Source organism: Peromyscus maniculatus, chromosome 14, assembly GCF_049852395.1.
Source record: "Peromyscus maniculatus bairdii isolate BWxNUB_F1_BW_parent chromosome 14, HU_Pman_BW_mat_3.1, whole genome shotgun sequence".
Taxonomy (NCBI): domain Eukaryota; kingdom Metazoa; phylum Chordata; class Mammalia; order Rodentia; family Cricetidae; genus Peromyscus; species Peromyscus maniculatus.
In genome coordinates, this window is record NC_134865.1 from 48,113,105 (window position 1) to 48,130,815 (window position 17,711).

General features: G+C 44.6%; 1 protein-coding gene across 11 annotated transcripts in view; it reads left to right on the plus strand.

Moving 5' to 3' along the window:
* Positions 1–17,711, plus strand: part of Syne2 (spectrin repeat containing nuclear envelope protein 2) — a 320,688-nt gene that overhangs the window by 48,636 nt on the left and 254,341 nt on the right. The window lies entirely within an intron of this gene.

The following is a 17,711-nucleotide window of genomic DNA, read 5'->3' on the forward strand; positions in this document are numbered from 1 at the left end:
AGCTAGTACAGAAGTTAGGTTATGGCAAATATTTAAAAACATTTATAAAAGTCTTTTTAAAATAATCTTAATTATGGGCAATATAATTCAACAGTTAGACATTCCATAAGAGCTACAGGTTTTGAGTCATTTTTTTGGTGAAGATTCTAAAATGACTTTCTGATACTTCCTTTCAAATTTGTTTCATTTTTTTTGAGACAAGATCTTGTTATGTAGCCCATAATGCCTCAAACTCTTTTCTCTTTCAGCCTTTTCCTCTTGAGTCCTGGGAGACATGTGCTATCATGCATGGCTCAAATATTTTCTCTTTGAATATGATTTCAATAATTAGCTTCTTGTCTTTGGGGTTCAGTTGTAAATTCACATCTATTGGAATAGACCATATTTCTATGCAACAGGATTTTAAAAATAAATATTGCATGCTGGCACACATCACTAAAGCTGGCACCTAGGAGGCAGAGGCTGGAAGGTTATGGGTTAGCATGGACTACCTAGCCAGACCCTGTTCCAAATAAAACCCAAGACAAAAAATAATGATTTTAATTTGTAAAGAGTAAGAAATCCTTATTTGTTAGGAGGTACTCTTTGAGATAAAAGTTAAAAATCTTTCATTTTCTACTTTTGGATAATATAATCCCAAGTAGTTGAAATCAGATTTTGATTTAAATGAAAAAGATCAGTGTTCTTGTTGATGCTCTGGCTGCAAAGAGTAATCTGTCCTGATACACACACACACACACACACACACACACACACACACACACACACACACACACACACACACATTTATAATTTATATAATTTTTTTGAGTAAATTTTTTTATACAACATAGCAATAGTAGAGACTTCACGCTATAAAAGAAAAAAAAAAGGTAAACCAGACATGTGTTTACAGGTTCAGCAGCTTCCTGTCGTATGTACATGAGTCGTGGTGAGGCCCCTAGGTTCTCTCTGCTCTGGATCCCTTTTCCCACCCTCATCTCCCACCACGTCCCTACGTGTTCCCTGTAACTCCCTCCACGACTCCGATTCCGTAAGGAGCTGTGGTCCTTCCTTCCTGTGTGCTCTGTGTAGGCTGCTCCCTCTAGGCTGGGAGAAGTTCAGCTTATCCATCCCAAGGCCAACTGGCCTCAGCCTTCCCCATGAGCTGCCCCTTTAGGCGGAGATAAGCCCTTCCTCCTCTTCCATCCCCCGTTATCTCTTGGAGGCCTTGCAGATTCGTGATTATTATACTTAATGACACTTCCTTGCCACAGAATGAGCTTCCTGTGGTTTATGTAGTGGCTCCAGCGTACAGTGCGTTTTATACGATGCCACCTGATCCTCACACTCTCATCTGTAATGTAGATTTTTGCAGCTCTGATGAACAGAGATGCTGTGGTTTGGAATGATCTCACCAGAGTCCCGCAGCTGGTGAGCAGCTGAGCTGTGACTTGCAGCTGGCTTTTGCGCTGCACCCTCTGGAATGCCAAAGAACACACTGGAAGAGGGGATTCCGCTCACAGCTTTTCTCTGGCTGCTTTTATGTTGGAGACTTACTCCCTTCCATCCACAGCAGACTTGACACTAGAATGTGAATAAGGAGATGTCAGGTTCCTAGGTTGCTTAAAATAACTTAACAAATTGCTCAGAAATGTGTGGTTTTGTATATAATGTGCTTTGAATTATACAGTTTACTTTTCAACAGGAGACGAGCCTGGGCTATTTAGCAAGGGGAAGCGATGCCCGTGTTCTCTGGATCATCCACTTACGTGACGTATGTGGAGGGCTGTGGTGCCGATCGATGCTTTGCTTCATGGGTAGGAGAAGTGGAATGGCATCAGAGCATCATCACCTTGACAGACACCGGGCAGGATCAGTTCACATTAGCCAGGGACACTCGAGATACATGCACAGTGCCTAGACGGTCCTGTCTGTGCAGGACACAAACAGCGCATGGAATGAATGTATTTCCCAAGCCTAGGCTCCATGTTGTTTGCAGGTTTGGGATGGTCCTTCTGGTCCAAACTGACGAAAGGAAGAAGGGACAGCAGGGCAGGGAAGGAAGGAACTTTTATATACCTGTGAAGGCAACTTTGTATCATAGTAGGGTTACTACCTGTTTGGGCAAAATATATATATATAATTATTATTCCATAAAGTACCACTTAGCTGAGGCTATTGGTAAATCTTTTTTATTTATTTTTTGAGACAGGGCTTCTCTGTGTAACAGTCCTAGCTGTCCTGGAACTTGATTTGTAGACCAGGCTAGCCTCGAACTCACAGAGATCCGCCTGGCTCTGCCTCCCGAGTGCTGGCGTTAAAGTCTTAAAAAGCATTGAGGGGCCAGCAGGAGGGCTCAGTGGCTAAAGGCGATTGCAGAGCAAGCTTGGTGACCTGAGTTTGATCCCTGGCTTCCAGGTTGAACTGGGAGGAGAGAACTGACTCCTTCAAGTTGTCCTTGGACCTCCATGGGTGTGCCATGGCCCATGTATACAATTATAATATTTTTATCTAGTAATAATATTTATTTATTTATTTATTTATTTAGAAAATGAGTTTGGTTTCATTTCTGATGTAAAACAGCCTTGTATTTTTACTAGATTTTCACGTGCCCTCTGGAACATGAGGGCTCAGGGTGCTGTTCCCGAAAAGGTGTGCATTTCTTTGCTCTTCATTCAGAACCTGTCTCAGAGGCCCACAGAGGCAGGATAATCAGTAGAATGGCCTGCTTAGGCCACAGTGTCTATTTTATTGGAACACGGACAAACCCTCATTGAAGGTGAGGAAATTTTGGTCATGCCCTGATGCAGAATAGTGCGCTTAAGAAAAATTTAAATATTGCCGGGCAGTGGTGGTGCACGCCTTTGATCCCAGCACTTGGGAGGCAGAGCCAGGTGGATCTCTGTGAGTTTGAGGCCAGCCTGGGCTACAGAGTGGGATCCAGGACAGGCACCGAAACTACACAGAGAAACCCTGTCTTGAAAAACAAAACCAAACTAAAACAAAACAAAAAAAAAAAAAAAAAAAAAAAAGAAAGAAAGAAAGAAAGAAAGATTTAACTATCTATACCGAAATGTGGTGACTCATAGAACAGGGCAGTAAGCAGTGACTGCCTCCCTCCCTCCCTCCCTCCCTCCCTCCCTCCCTCCCTCCCTCCCTCTCACCCTTTCTTTATTCACTCATCCTTTCCCCCTCCCTCCCTCTATCTTCCCCTCCCCCTTTCCTCTCTTTCCCTTCTCCTTCTTTTCTTCCCCGCCTCCTTCCTTTTCCCTTCCCAGGCTGGCTCCGTACTCACTGTGTAGAACAGGCTACTCTCAAATTTGTGGGCTATCCTTCTGACTTTGGTTTGGGAATGCTGGGACTACAGGAGTTTGGCTCGAGTTTTGAGACAATTTTGAGAGGTTTTTTTTTTTTTTTTTTTTTTTTTGTTTGTTTGTTTGTTTGTTTGTTTTGACAAGGTCTTCTTATGCAGGCCTGGCTGGCCTAGAACTTGCCGTGTAGAACAGGGCCTGGAATTCACCACGATCCACTTGTCTCTGCCTTCTGGTGCGAACGTTAAAGGTGTGTGCTATCACGCTTAGCGTGAGACACAGTTGGCCTCTTCTGTCTTGCACGGGGAAGCACAGTTCAGTGTTCAGATGTCCAGGGAAAGGATGGAATAGTGTACATGGACTTGAGTGCATGACTTCACAGTGTGAGGGATGTCGGCTGCCCAGGCTGGCTCAGTCATGAGAATTCTTTTGGTTAAGGTACTAGGTTGATCCCAAGCTCTTGCTCATGCAAAACACTTGCTCTACCACGCATTACCTGCCCAGACTCTCTTGAGAAATTCCAAAGGAATTTGGAGGCAGGATTGAACTGTTCCAAATGTTTCCCTTGTTCATTTCTGAGATAAATTGTTTCACATTAAAGTAGCAGATATAACACACCAGCCCCACAAGGACACTGTGTAATCATTTTGTTTTCACAGATAGGGTAGGCCAATGCTTTAGAATGTTCTTAATTAGCCAGAGATCTAGGAAGGGACCATGGTCTAGGACTTCATCCACCACGAGAGGAATTAACGTTCATGTGGCCTGGCCTGGTACTGCTGCGTGGATAGCGGTCACTGTGGACCTGTGTGAACACACGTTCAGCCCAGTTACCTTGCCATCTCAGACAATGTTTGTATGTTTTATTTAGCACTGTTATCATCTAGATGGCATGTTATAAAAGATTAAAAACCTCTTCTCCAGGTAGCTCTAGGGCTAGGTAGTGAAATCTGATCTTTCGACTAGTTTATTACTCCATTAAAATGGGTTCATTATTTACTGAGTATTCTTCTGGAGGGAGGCCTTCTGTGTCTGTCTTTTGCTTTTCTCTCTCTCTCTCTCTCTCTCTCTCTCTCTCTCTCTCTCTCTCTCTCTCTCTCTCTCTTTCTTTCTTTTTTCTTTCCTGAAACAGGGTTTCTCTGTGTAGCCCTGGCTGTGCTAGAACTCACTCTATAGATCAGGCTGGCCTTGAACTCACAGAGATCCACCTACCTCTACCTCCCAAGTGCTGGGATTAAAGGCACGTGCCACCACTTCCTGGCTGCTTTCCATGTATTTCTTACTTTTAGTAATGTTAAAATTTATCCAAGTTAAGATTGCATAATTATGGTTAGGTGGGAATAAATGTTGCAACTGAATAGGCACATCAAGAGTTCAAGACCAGCCTGGGCCTCATAGCAAGACTACCTAAAAAACAAAAACATAAAATGGGTTTCTTTTTCATACCAGAGGAAAAATTATTTGTGTTTAGTGGGGGAGGTTGCAAAGTATGGTAATGAGATGGAATGTTTATTTTTTAAAATCACGTATATTTATTCATTCATTTATTTATTTCACGTATGTGTGCACATGCATGCATGCCTGGCTCACATGAAAGTCAGAGGCCAACCTTAGGAAGTTAGTTCTCTCTTTCTACCTTGTGGGTCCTGGGGATCAAACTCAAGTTGTCGGGGTCAGTGGCCAGCGCCTTTCTCCACTGAACTATTTTGCCAGCCCTGGCATTTAATATTTAATATTTAATATTTAATAGCTGTCAAGTGCCAGCTATGTGCAGAGGCTAAGCATTGAGGACACAGACGGAAATGGGCTGAGCACTTTTGTAAATCACGGCATCTGGTGTACTTCTGCCTTTGGCAGAAGTGACGGCACACAGAGGTAATCATCCCTATGATAAGTGTTTAACTGTCCAGAGTCACCATCTTAATTTTGGTGTCCATCATATAAATTAAAAGTTGGACCAGAAATGTCTGAGTTATCTTTTGATGTTTCAATAAGGGATAAAAATCTAGTTTATACAATATATTGATTGCAGACTGAGTTATATATTCCTCTCATTATTAAAAGAAAAATCAGATTGGGTCTGGGATGCAGTTTAGTTGGGAGGGGACCTGCAGGAATGAAGCCCTGGGAGGGAGCCTTAGTACCACGTAAGCTGAGTGTGGTGGTACATACCTGTAGCACGTGGGAAGTGGAAGCAGAAATTCAAGATCATTCTTGGCTTTGGATGTCACTTGCTTCAGTATTCTTTCTGAGTATTGCAAGTGTTTGATAGACACCTTGCATAGGATATTCTCATATTGTCATTACAGTGAAGTTCCAGAATTTTTAAAGCCTCCAGGAAACAATGGTATAATAAAAAACCCCGCTGTCATTCCAGTATAGAAAACCAAGGCTTAGGTAAGGGTGCTCATCACCAAGCTGATGACCTGATTCTGTTCCCTAGGAGAAGGAGAGAACCCACTCCCACAAATTGTCCTCTGACCTTCAGGGGTGCACTGTGTCATGTGTACATGCACACACACAAATAAATAAGTGTAATTAAAAAAAAAAAAACTCACCCAGACAAAAACGAAGGTCTGTGAAGCCCCCAGGAGCAGAGTAGTTCTTGAGTATGGTGCCAGGTAGGATGAAAACATGGGTGACTGGTGACTTGAGACTGTGACGAACGTCGTTTTCCTGGGAGAAAATCTGCTCTACCTCAGGGCTGAGAGAACGAATTCCTGGTGTCAGAGAAAGAGAGACAGGATTGGGGTAAGGCTTCTGGGGAGAATTCTGTTGCTTTGTAAGAGAGTGCTTGGTGGGAGTATTGGTGGGCATGAAGAGCAAAGAGGAACGGGAGGTAGATGTTCTCAAGCAATAATTTAACTTTGCTGACTGGTTCATATTGCTCGGTTACGCTGTATAAAGCAGGTAATCTCGTGGGTCTGCTTTTTGCGGCTTGGATCATTCTTCTATCCAGGGACAACAATTAAGTTATAGTTCCTTACAGACTATTAGTGTTGTGCTGTAACAGCAGAAAGGCTTCCAGAAAGTTCCATAATATCTTTTTTTTTTTTTTTTTAATGTTTCCTTGGAATGTTGTTTGCTTTGGCATCACCAAGTTTTATGATCTTAAAAATATTCTGAATAAGTGAAAAATAAAAATAAGAACGCCGGCAATGTTTGCATAATAGTGTTTTTAAGAAAAATACCCCACCTCCCCACCCTACCCCCAGATTGCATGCCTAGTTTTGGCTTCTGGGAACTTTGGTTCTGCTTTCTCAAGGAGTGTGGAGATAAGCTTGCATTATTCTGGGTCAGTTACACTTTGAAAACTAGGGCAAGATAAATCCAGGGTCATTTAGAATCTTGTGAAAGTGGGTTAACAAAGATCTCATTCATTGCTTATAGAAATAAAAATCCTTTTTAATTAGCCCCACGGGAGATGCAACGTTTTTCTGAGTGTGTGTGTGTGTGTGTGTGTGTGTGTGTGTGTGTGTGTGTGTGTGTGTCCAGGCTGTAAATATATTTAGAGCTTGAAGCAGGGAGTAAAAAAAAATAAAATAAAATAAAACTCAAGCTGTCATCATGGAAATGGGAAATTAAGAGCGAATACAGTATATTAATTTGTATGTGTTTGATGGGTTGAGTGTGTGATGTAATGGTCTGAAATGCAGAGAGTTTTAAAAAGCATGTCTCTGCAGCGCTTTTCTTCATCTGCTTTTACCGTCGGTGATTGCAATTTCTCTGAATGACTCTGTTTTTCTAAATCATTCAGGAGAATTTTAGTAAAAGTAAACCACGTGTGCTTACCTTGTGCACGAGAGCTGAGGTTTCCAGTGTGAGTGCACATGCTTGTGAATGGTGTGTGTACCTCTTAGTGTGTGTGTGCCTACACTGTGGGCAGGAGACTGATGTTGGGTCTCTTTCTTTGCTCATTCTCCACCTTTTTTTTTTTTTTTTAGTTAGAAGTACTTGAATTATTTTAAATAACTTTTTACATTTATTTATTGTGTGTGTATGTACTCATATCACATTATGCACATGGAGATCAGTGGGCAAGTTGAGGGAGTTGGGTCCTGGGTGTCAAATGTCCTCAGGCTCAGTGCTATCAAATTCTTCAGGCAAGAAGCCTTATCTGTCCAGTCGTCTCCCTGCCCCTCACCTGGTGCGTTTACAGTCATTTGAATGTGGTAGAAAAAAGAATTTGTGAATCATCAGACAAACGGACTGGTTGGGAGTTCTCTACGGAGGATGGAGATGAACAGTCTCTTCTGGATTTGAACCTGAAGGAGGCTGTGGAAGGAATCTTACTGGACACCTCGCTGGTCAGCCTTTACAATGTGGGGGATTGTTGGCCGGATCATGGTGCTGCTGTATTACAAGGTGTAGGGTGCCCGGCTCAAATGCAGAGCGCGAACATCCCTTTTCACGTTTGAGAAGTGTTTAATGTCTTTCTAAAACACTGGATGCTAGCCTTTCCTTCAGCTGAGTGGGATTTTTTTTTTTTAAGTTTACTTATTTTTGTTTTATGTGTTTCAGTCAGTCGTTTGGCTTCATGTATGTCTTTACAAACTATGTGTGTGCCTCGTATCTGCAGAGGCCAGAAGAGGGTGATGGATCCCCTGGAACCAGAGTTCCAGATGGTTGTGTGCTACCTACCATGTGGGTGATGGGAATCGAACTGGGGTCCTCTGAAAGACAAGCCCGTGCTTTTAACCACTGAGTTCTCTCTCCAGCCCCTTGAGTAGCAATTAGTTTTTCTTTTTTTTTTTTTTTTTTTTTTTTTTTTTTTTTTTTTTTGGTTTTTTCGAGACAGGGTTTCTCTTGTGTAGCTTTGCGCCTTTCCTGGAACTCACTTGGTAGCCCAGGCTGGCCTCGAACTCACAGAGATCCGCCTGCCTCTGCCTCCCGAGTGCTGGGATTAAAGGCGTGCGCCACCGCCGCCCGGCTCGCAATTAGTTTTTCTGTTTGTATGTTTTATTGGTAGAGCTTCTGGGGTGTATGGGCACGGTTGGTGTCTTCAAACCAAGCCACTTCCCAAGTAGGGATGAATTCAAATTCTACACTGAGACAAACAACTCTGGTAAGCTTTGAACAGCTCCCGGAGCCCACAGTGCTTGTATGTAAGCTAGACTAGATGACAGGCAGGAACAGTGTGAGCACATGGTAAATGCTAAGCCAATTAACTGGCTGGATTTAGCCATAGTGCTTGATGTCTTAGAGTTTTTCTTGCTGTGATAAAACACCATGACCAAAAGCAACTTGGGGAGGGAAGGGTTTATTTGTCTTACACTTCCACATCGTAGTCCATCATTAAAGAAAGGCAGGACAGGAACTCTAACAGGGCAGGAACCTGGAGGCAGGAGCTGAGGCAGAGGCCATGGCGGAGAGCTGCTTACTGGCTTGCTCTCATGGCTGGCTCATCCTGCTTTCTTATAGAACCCAGGACCACCAGCCCAGGGATGGCCCCACCCATCATGGGCTGGGTCCTCCCCCCGTCAATCACTAATTAAGAAAATGCCCCACAGCCAGATCTTAGGGAGTCATTTTCTCAAGTCAGGCTCCCTCCTCTCAGATGACTCTAGCTTGTGTCAAGTTGACATAAAACTAGCCAGTACAGTGATGTCTTTGTCTCAGAGTAGACTCTTCAAGAGGGCAGTTTGGGACTGATGAGGTAACACGGGAATGGCTCCCTGGGTTAAGGGGCTCCTTGCCAGACCTGAAGAACTGAGTTTGGTCCCCAGGATCCACATGGTAGGAGGAGGGAACTGACTCTTCAAGTTGTGCTCTAACCTCCACGCATGCACACACGCACGCACTCTTGCACGCACTCTTGCACGCACGCACGCACGCACATGCACACTCACAATTTAATAAAAATAATGAAACAAACCAAATCAAAACAACAACAACAACAACAACAACAACTAAGAAATAAAAACAAACCAAATCCCAAAGGGCATCAGTGTGGAGTGGATAAAAGCTGTCCACTTTGAGGTAGGAAGTTCGGGGGAGCTCTGAGATGGAGGCACATAGACAAGGTGAATTCATATAAAAAAGGAAACCTCACGTGATGGGTAAAGGTTGGTCTGAGCGGATCTTGGAAAGCCAGGCAAGGCAGAGATGCTTCGGGAACAGATTTGACAGTTCTGAGGTAAGGCGTGTGTGTGTGGATGGAAACCGCGCTGGGCCCTTTTTTCTTTTCTCTTTTTAATTTTTGAGGTTCTCACTCTATCGCCCAGACTAGCCTCAACCTTCCGAGTGCTGGGATTATATGTACCCACTACCATGGCTGGGTTGGAAGCCCTTAGTCAGGGGAGTAACATGATCTGATTTGTATTTTGCAAAAGGTCACTTCAACGCTGCAGGGGGAGGGACCTCGGGGGATGAGGGAAGGAAGAGAGCCAGTCAGGATGCTTTTGGGGCACTTTAGGGGAGGTGTCATGGTGGTCTGGATCAGGGGATGTGTAGGGTGAATGAAAAAGAAATTATGGTGGAGTTGGTTTTCTGCTTCTATCTTGTGGGACCAGGGATCAAACACAAGCTGTCAGCCTTGGCCACGAGTGCCTCTACTCACAAAGCCATCTTACTGGTCCCCACTTTATTTTTTTCTAAGTAAAGGTTAATTTACCCTTAAGGTTTGACTTATTTATTTATTTATTCATAATTCAGCATTTTCAAATTAATTAATAATCAATTTGTAGACAAAGTCTTCTATGTATCCTGACCTGCCTGGTATTCACTATAGCCCAGGGCGGCTTCACACTTAGGACAATCTTGTTCTTCAGTGGAGTGCTAAGGGTACAGGCGTGAGCCACTATGCCTAGCTCACAACAAATAGTTTTGTGCATGCATTGTATGTCGGGCGCTCTGCTGAATGTGTGGGGTCATGCAGGGCACATGCTTTTGTGAAGTATCTTTGATTACAGGGATCCCCACAAGTGTGTAGACAGAATCGGTGTAAAGTGATATGTACTAAGAGGGGTGGAGATGTACTGTGGAAGAGTGAAGTTGGGGGGTACCTCGCCCTGACTGAGAGTTAGGGAAGGGTCCCCAGAAGAAAGGATACCTAAGCTGGAAATACTGTTAGGACGTGAGCAGGGTGAGGACAAAAGGGATTGGGCAAGGGAAACCGCATAGGACAGAGCAGGGGGAAGGCAGAACGTGGCGTCATGGAAATGGGTGGCCAGTGGGCCGAGGGTCAGAATGTGAAGGAGTTGCGGAGGAATAATGCTCTCGCTGGCTTGGAACACATAGAGGTGTGGGACTTCTTCTAAGTCTAAAGGGAGCAATTGATACATGCATTTACAGAACTAGTTTTGTAACCACCCCACCCCCAGGCTACATTGTGGGGTGTCTTCATGGGAACCAGTGTGGAGGCAGAAAAGCCGCCTGAAGAATGCTGTGATGATTCAGCTGAGAAATAGTGGTGGCCGGATCCAGAGGTGACAGTTCGAATGGAGAGGAAGGGGTATTGGAGAGATTCCTAACAGGCGCCAGGGCCTTTTCATTGACCGAGGAGGAAGGCGTGAGGGAGAAGGACAAGGCCAAAGACTTTCAGGTTTATTCTTGGGCTCTTGAGTGGATGGTGGGATGGTTCACTGGTGACGGTACAGGGGAAGAAGGGAGTTGGTTAGAGATGACTCAGTCTTGGAAAGGTTGAGTTGGAGGTGTCTGGAATAGCGAGCTAGAACTACCCAGATAGCAATCAGCTAGACAAGCAGGAGGCTCAGAGAGACAGCCGCTTAACTGAGGGTATGGACTTGAGGGCCATTAGTCTAGAAAGGCAGCGTCTACCATTGGAGTAGACGGGACTATTGAGAAAAAAAAGAAGGGTCCAGGTGGACTCTGACCGAGATAGGAAGAGGTAAGATAGGCCTAGAGTGAGTCAGAGAAGGATGAGAGATGGCCAACACCCAGGTGAATGTGGACCTGAGGGTCACAATGGAGAAGAGCTGTCCAAGAAGGGAGAGGGTGGGAAATTAGGGCTGGATGCTTTCAGATTTCTAGGGAGTACCAGGCAGGATCCTTTGGATTAGCAGTGGGGACACTACAGATGGCCTATTGATCATTAAATGGAAGGGTTGTGGCTCACCAACTCAGAGCAGACAAGTGAGTATAGTAAGGAAGCTAAGGCAAGATGACACATTAAAGAAGTTTGGGCTTGGCGCTGGGGATGTAGCTCGGTCGGTAGAATGCTTGTCTATAGTAGAATGCGTGAAGCCCCAGGTTCCCCTACCAGCACTGAGAAACTGGGTGTGGCATACACATAGAATCCTAGCATTTAGAAGGTAAAATCAGGGGGATCAGAAATTCCTCAGTTACATAGCAAGTTCAAGGCTAGCCTGGGATACATGAGACCCTGTCTCAAAATAAGTAGAAAAAATAACTTTGGGCTTGTAAGGGAGAGAGGGAGATGGTTGCAGGAATGGCCATGGGTTTGACATTTCAGCTGGTTCTGAATTATAAAGACATGAACTTGGAGATATATATATCCACATATATAAATTGTATATATAAATCAGACACATCTGGGTTTAAAGTTCTCCACTAAGAGATGTGAAATCTGGGCTAGGCTGTCAGAGGCACAGAGAGACTTTTAATGAAAATGCTTCAGTGGATGAGTGAATAAAAGATCTTCATCTTCTGAGGGCCTCAGCTCTCATTTCTATCTCCTCCCCAAACGTGCAGGCTTTCGGAGAATGCTGTCATGATTCTCTGCTTGAGTTCTTCCCTGGACTGACGGGTTCTATGACAAGCCTTCATAGTGGGATCTCCAGGTGTGCGTTAGGATCCCCACGTAGGATGACAGATTCATATGGATATACATTATATCAATAACCCTGCGGATTATTGCCACACTGTTTTTTTTTTCAGTTCTTCCTGTCCTTTTCTGTTGTCTCAATAATGAACCATAGGTGTAAAATTGTCCAAATAGGTTTAGAGCGATATTCCCCAAAGTGAGGTGTATGAACCCCTGTATCAGAATTCCTGAGAGCCAGAACCTAGAAACTTACACTTGAACCCTGAGAAATGGAGTGAGAATCCCTGTCTGTAACCGTAGGCAGCTGGGGGCAGCCTGGGTCCTTGGACCTCTGAGAAGGTCTACTTAAGTCATACTCTGACTGGGCCCCAGGGAAAGTTCAGGCTCACACGCCTTGGCTTTCTCAAGAGCTGGTTCCAGTTTTATTTGATAAGCTATAGATAAGAGTCAGTAGTGAAGTGTATCAAAAAGCAGAGTACTTTTCTGGTTTATTCATTCCATTGATATTTATTGAGCAGCTCGGGTTTGCCAGACTCTTGTATCTGTGTTGTGGGCTCTAGTGCTTACTCAGATAGCCAGGGGCTATATTCCAGTGAGGGCGGAAAAGGGCTTAGTGTAAAATCTCAGGTGTGTACACAAGGGTGTGGCTCTCTTCTGTGTCAGCAGAACTTGCTAGTGTCACATACAAAGGCCCAAAGTATCACTCACGGGCTGTCTAATTTCCTGTCAAACTCAGTCCTCAAACCTCTGTGTCTGCTCTGGAAAAAGAGCAGTGTGGCCCCTCTGCCTTTTCCCCAGCCACTTAACTGCTCCTTTAACACATTCCTATTTGAATTCCCACAGCACGAAAAGCACTGTGTGATCCAGGGGAAACGGGAGCGGAAATCCCGGGGCTGGAGCGGATGGCTCAGTGGTTAAGAGCACTGGCTATTCTTCCAGAGGACCTGGGTTTGATTCCCAGAAGCTACATGTCGCCTCACAGTTGTCTGTAACTCCAGTTCTAGGGGCTCTGATGCCCACTTCTGGCTTCTGGGGGGCATTAGGCATGCACGTGATGCCCAGAGATATACAGGCTGGCAAAATATCAGCCTGCAAAAGCAAACAAAAAACCAAACAGGAAGGAAAATCAGAGGGGGCTAATGAGGGGGTGCAAGTACCTAAACAGATAACCCCAGGTCTTAAAACTTTATTGAGATCTAATCTGACATAAAATTCATGGACTCTGAAGGAGCACTTACCTAGCATGTCCATTGGTTAGCTGCCCAGCATTGCAAAAAAGTTAAAAATAGCTAAGTATGGTGGCGAATGCCTTTAATCCCAGCACTGGGGAGACAGAGGCAGGCACGTCCTTGAGTGAGTTCAAGGCCAGCCTGGTTTATATAGGGAGTTCCAGGCCAGTCAGAGCTATACAGTGAGACCCTGGTCTCACTGCCCCAAAACAAAAGTAAATAAATAAATAATAAAAAGTTAAAAATAAAAATTTACATATCACCTAAGTCACCTGTTTGAAATGTTGATATCCATAGAATTGTGCAGACTACTACCACATCTGATTTTAGATCTTGTTGCAGTCACCTGGAAAAAGAACCATTCATTTAGCTACCTCACCTCCATTTCCATTATTGTACCCCTCACAGACTTCCCTATTTGAGCGTGTCATATAAATGGAATTGGGGATTAAGCTCAGTCATTAGGAAGATTTACTGTACTGACCTGGTTTAAAGTCAGGAAACTACAATGCACTGGTCTTATGTGACCTGCTGCCTGGCTTTATAAATAAAGTTTTATTTGATCGCAGACACAGAAAGACACATCTTTTTCCAAGTTGCCTGTAGCTGCTTTCATGTTAAAACAACACCATAGATAGTTATCAGAGGCTTTGTAGTACATGGATCTCCTGTCTAGAATGAAGAACGGCATGGAGGGAATGCTGAGCTGGAGGCTGGCCATGGAGGCATCCTGCCAGAGCTTATGGGAAACGGAGCAGGGGAGCTGGAGAGGTTGAGGGTGAGTGTAGAGAAAGAGATAGGTACCAGATCTGGAAGGAGGCGAATATGCTGGACAGGAGGAGGCTGGTGGAAGACGAGGACATCACATCCTGAGCTCCTGTGGAAACAGTCTGATGTAGTCCTGCATGCTGGACTCCACAGGCAAGGGCTGCTTTCCCACAGGGATGAATTAGACTCGGGGGGTGGGGGCCGGGGTGGAGCTCTCGAAAACAGAAGTTTGATGTTGAGACGTGGTTGCACAGGTGCTTAGGAGTTGTGTGAGTCAGCATTTAGTTCCCGGACTGTCTTACTGGGTTGGTAAGGCAGACCTCAGTCCTAGAAGTATTTCCCTTTCTTGGTTGCTTGCTTATATGGCTGGTTGCGAGAAAATGTGTTAACGTTTCCCATCTCCCTCCTCCACTTTGTAGTTAAGCAACAGGCCTTTTCCTGTTTATGCTCCCAGGGCTTTAGAGTTTTCTTGTTTGGGTTATATGTGTTACCATTTAATTTCTTTAACTGGCTTCTTTATTTCTGTTTGTTACCATCTCCATGAGAAACAGAAGGCACAGCAGACTTTTAATGCCCTCTCTGCTGGATAACGGGTTATGAATCTTCTGGATGTCTGTTGGAGCACATGGCTGCAATGTATCGTTCCAACTTGATTATCCTTACCATGAGCATCCCAGCTAAGGCTGAGCTGGGCATATTGTTTTTAAAACATGGCAACTGGGCCTCATTAGCCCAGGCTCGGGACTTCCTAAGAAACACGTGCTTGCCCTCTGCCATGGTTCTTGGCTCAGAGCTCCTAAGGCCCTTGCAATTTTCTAAGGCTATCAGGGGCATTTGTGTTCTGATATTTTGATTCGGTCCTGTTTCTGATAGAGAGCTCTCAAAAGTCCTTGGAATTTCCTGCATAACAGGAACTTTTTTTTTGAGATAGTGTTTCTCTGTGTAACCCTGGCTGTCCTGGAACTTGCTCTGTAAGACCAGACTGGCCTCAAACTCACAGAGGTCCACCTGTTTGTGCCTCCCAAGTGCTGGGATTAAAGGTGTGTACCACCACAGCCCAGAAGGGGAAACACAAACACAGGCAAGCTTATTTAATGTTGCAGGTTTTACACAGAGCAGGAGGGAAATGGAAAGCTTAAGGTATACACCTACAGTAAATGGACTGCCAGAGGCAGGTAATGTGAGTAGCTAGAAACAGTGTTAAGTTATATCCTTTAATATGCTCATACAAATATACATGGAATCATATATTTTATAACTTGTTTTTAAATTTACATATATATTTTTTAATTTTTGTTTATGTGCGTTGGTGTTTTGCCTGCATGTCTGTATGAGGGTGTCAGGTGCCCTGGAACTGGATTTACAGACAGTTGTGAGCTGCCATGTGAGCGCTGGGAATTGAACCCTGGGTCCTCTGGAAGAGCAGCCAGTGCTCTTAACCACTGAGCCATCTCTCCAGCCCCTATATTTATGTTTTCAAATTTTTATTTTTTCAAAACAGAATCTCCTGTATCCCAGGGTGGCATTAAACTCCGTTTGTAGCTGAGGATGTCCTTGAACTTCTGATCATCCTGCTCTTCCTCCCTAGGGCTGGGATTTTAAGTGTGCAAGTACTACATCTAGTTTCTGTAGTGCAGGAGCTTTGAGCACACCAGGCAAGCTCTCGACTAACCGAACTGTGTCCTCAGGCCTCCTTATTCCTTCTCACTGAAGCAAACACCTGCAGCGTGCAGCACCCACACGTTAATGCTGCTCTTTTTTATTGGGTGTATGCATTTTCTGTCCTTTCTGTGTTTGGAAGGTTAAGTAGTGTGTCTTTCCTGCCTAATTGGCTTCAGCTGTCACCCTGGCCCAGCTGAGAGTTGTCTGAGGGTGTCTCAATTGTGGGATTGCCTAGATCAGATTAACCTATGAGCATGTTTCCGGGAGGGTGTGTGTGTCGTTTTCCTGATTGTAGATTGACGCAGGGGGACCCAGCCCACTGTGGGCGGTACCATGCCTAGGCAGGGAATCCTGGCTTGTCTAAGAACGCTAGCCGAGCAGATGCTACGGAGCAAGTCAGGAAGCAGCCTTCTTCTGTTGGTTCTGCCTTTGCTCTTGCCTTAAGTTCCTGCCTTGATCTCCAGGGATGGGCCAGGGCCTGGAGATGTAAGGTGAAGTTAACTCTTTCTTCTCCACCTTGCTGTTTGGTATTGATCACAGTAACAGAGGAAGAAACTGGGGCGGTGCCTTCCTCTTTGCCCTTTCAGTGAGCGGTGTCAGAAAGTGGGTCTACCTCACCTGTATTCATTTAATCTGCGAGCCATACATTTGTTGGTTCTGTAGATACTGACTCAGTGCCTTGCGCATACTCAATGCTGTTGTAGGAGCCGGGGACCCAGTGCACATCTCAAACAAGCTCCTCCCTGTGCAGTTCATGTTCTTTCTGTGTCAGTCTAGAGGACTCTGTAGAAGGTCAGTGTTATATCACTGAGCAAAAAAATGGAGGAATTTTGGCCAGGCAGTGGTGGCACACGCCTTTAATCCCAGTACTTGGAGGCAGAGACAGGCAGATCTCTGTGAGTTCCAGGACAGTCTGGTCTACAGAGTGAGTTCCAGGACAGCCCTGGCTTCATAATAGAGACATCCTGTCTCAAAAAGGATGAGATTTCCAAGATTAAGGTTCATTTTTAATTTCTACTATTTTCTACTTTTGCTTTGGAAACATTTGCGATTTCAGATCTTAAATAAAGGTTTTAAGTGTGTGTGTGTGTGTGTGTGTAAATGAGTACAGGTGTCAGAGGTGTTGTGTCTCCCTGGAGCTGGAGTTATAGGCAGTTGTGAGTCATCTGATGTAAGTGCTGGGAACAAAACTCAGGTCCTCTGCAAGCATAGTATAAAAGAAGACGCCTAATGTCAACCTCTGGCCTACACACACACACACACACACACACACACACACACACACACACACACACACACACACACACCCTAGCCTACAACATATGTGTGCATGTATACAAACAGTAGCTTAGAGAAACATTACTAGTGGAGAATGTTGGCCTAGGGACTTGTAACTTACTCGGGAAGGAATTAAGAAACGATGGACAGATTTTAATGAGGAGAATGAAATATCCGAGTCCTGAATCTGGGGCTGGATGCAGGAGTCAGTCCAATTGATTGATTGCTCTGGGAGATGTCACACTTCAGTCCTCATGGCTCTTGGCTAGAGAGAAAGATGTGTGGTGCCTTGGCCTTGGGGTGCTACTTTCGGACCTACTGTGGGGGAGGACTCCTAATGTCAGTGTCTCAGGTGAATTTTTGCAAGACGTTGGGGCCTTTCTGAAGAGACCCAGTAGCCACGGTAGCTTCTTAATGAGCTAATTTGTAACGAATTGAAAATCTGTGCCCTGAAGTTTTCCCTAATCTGTTTTCAGTTCAATTCCCTCCCAGCTAGGGGAAGCTGTTGCCAGCTCACAAAAGGCAGACTGAATCGGAGCAAACCATGGGGTGATATGTATTTTCATGGTAATGATGGCAAGAGAAAATCTCTGCCTCCCTTTTTATCCCTGCAAGTAGTTTTGAAGAATGATAACCAGGGACGCTTACGTGAATGTCAGTGTGTATCACTTACATTCCTTATTTGCCTCCAAAATCAAAATAAGTTCACGTTTTCTGTTTCTTAGCACTTTCACA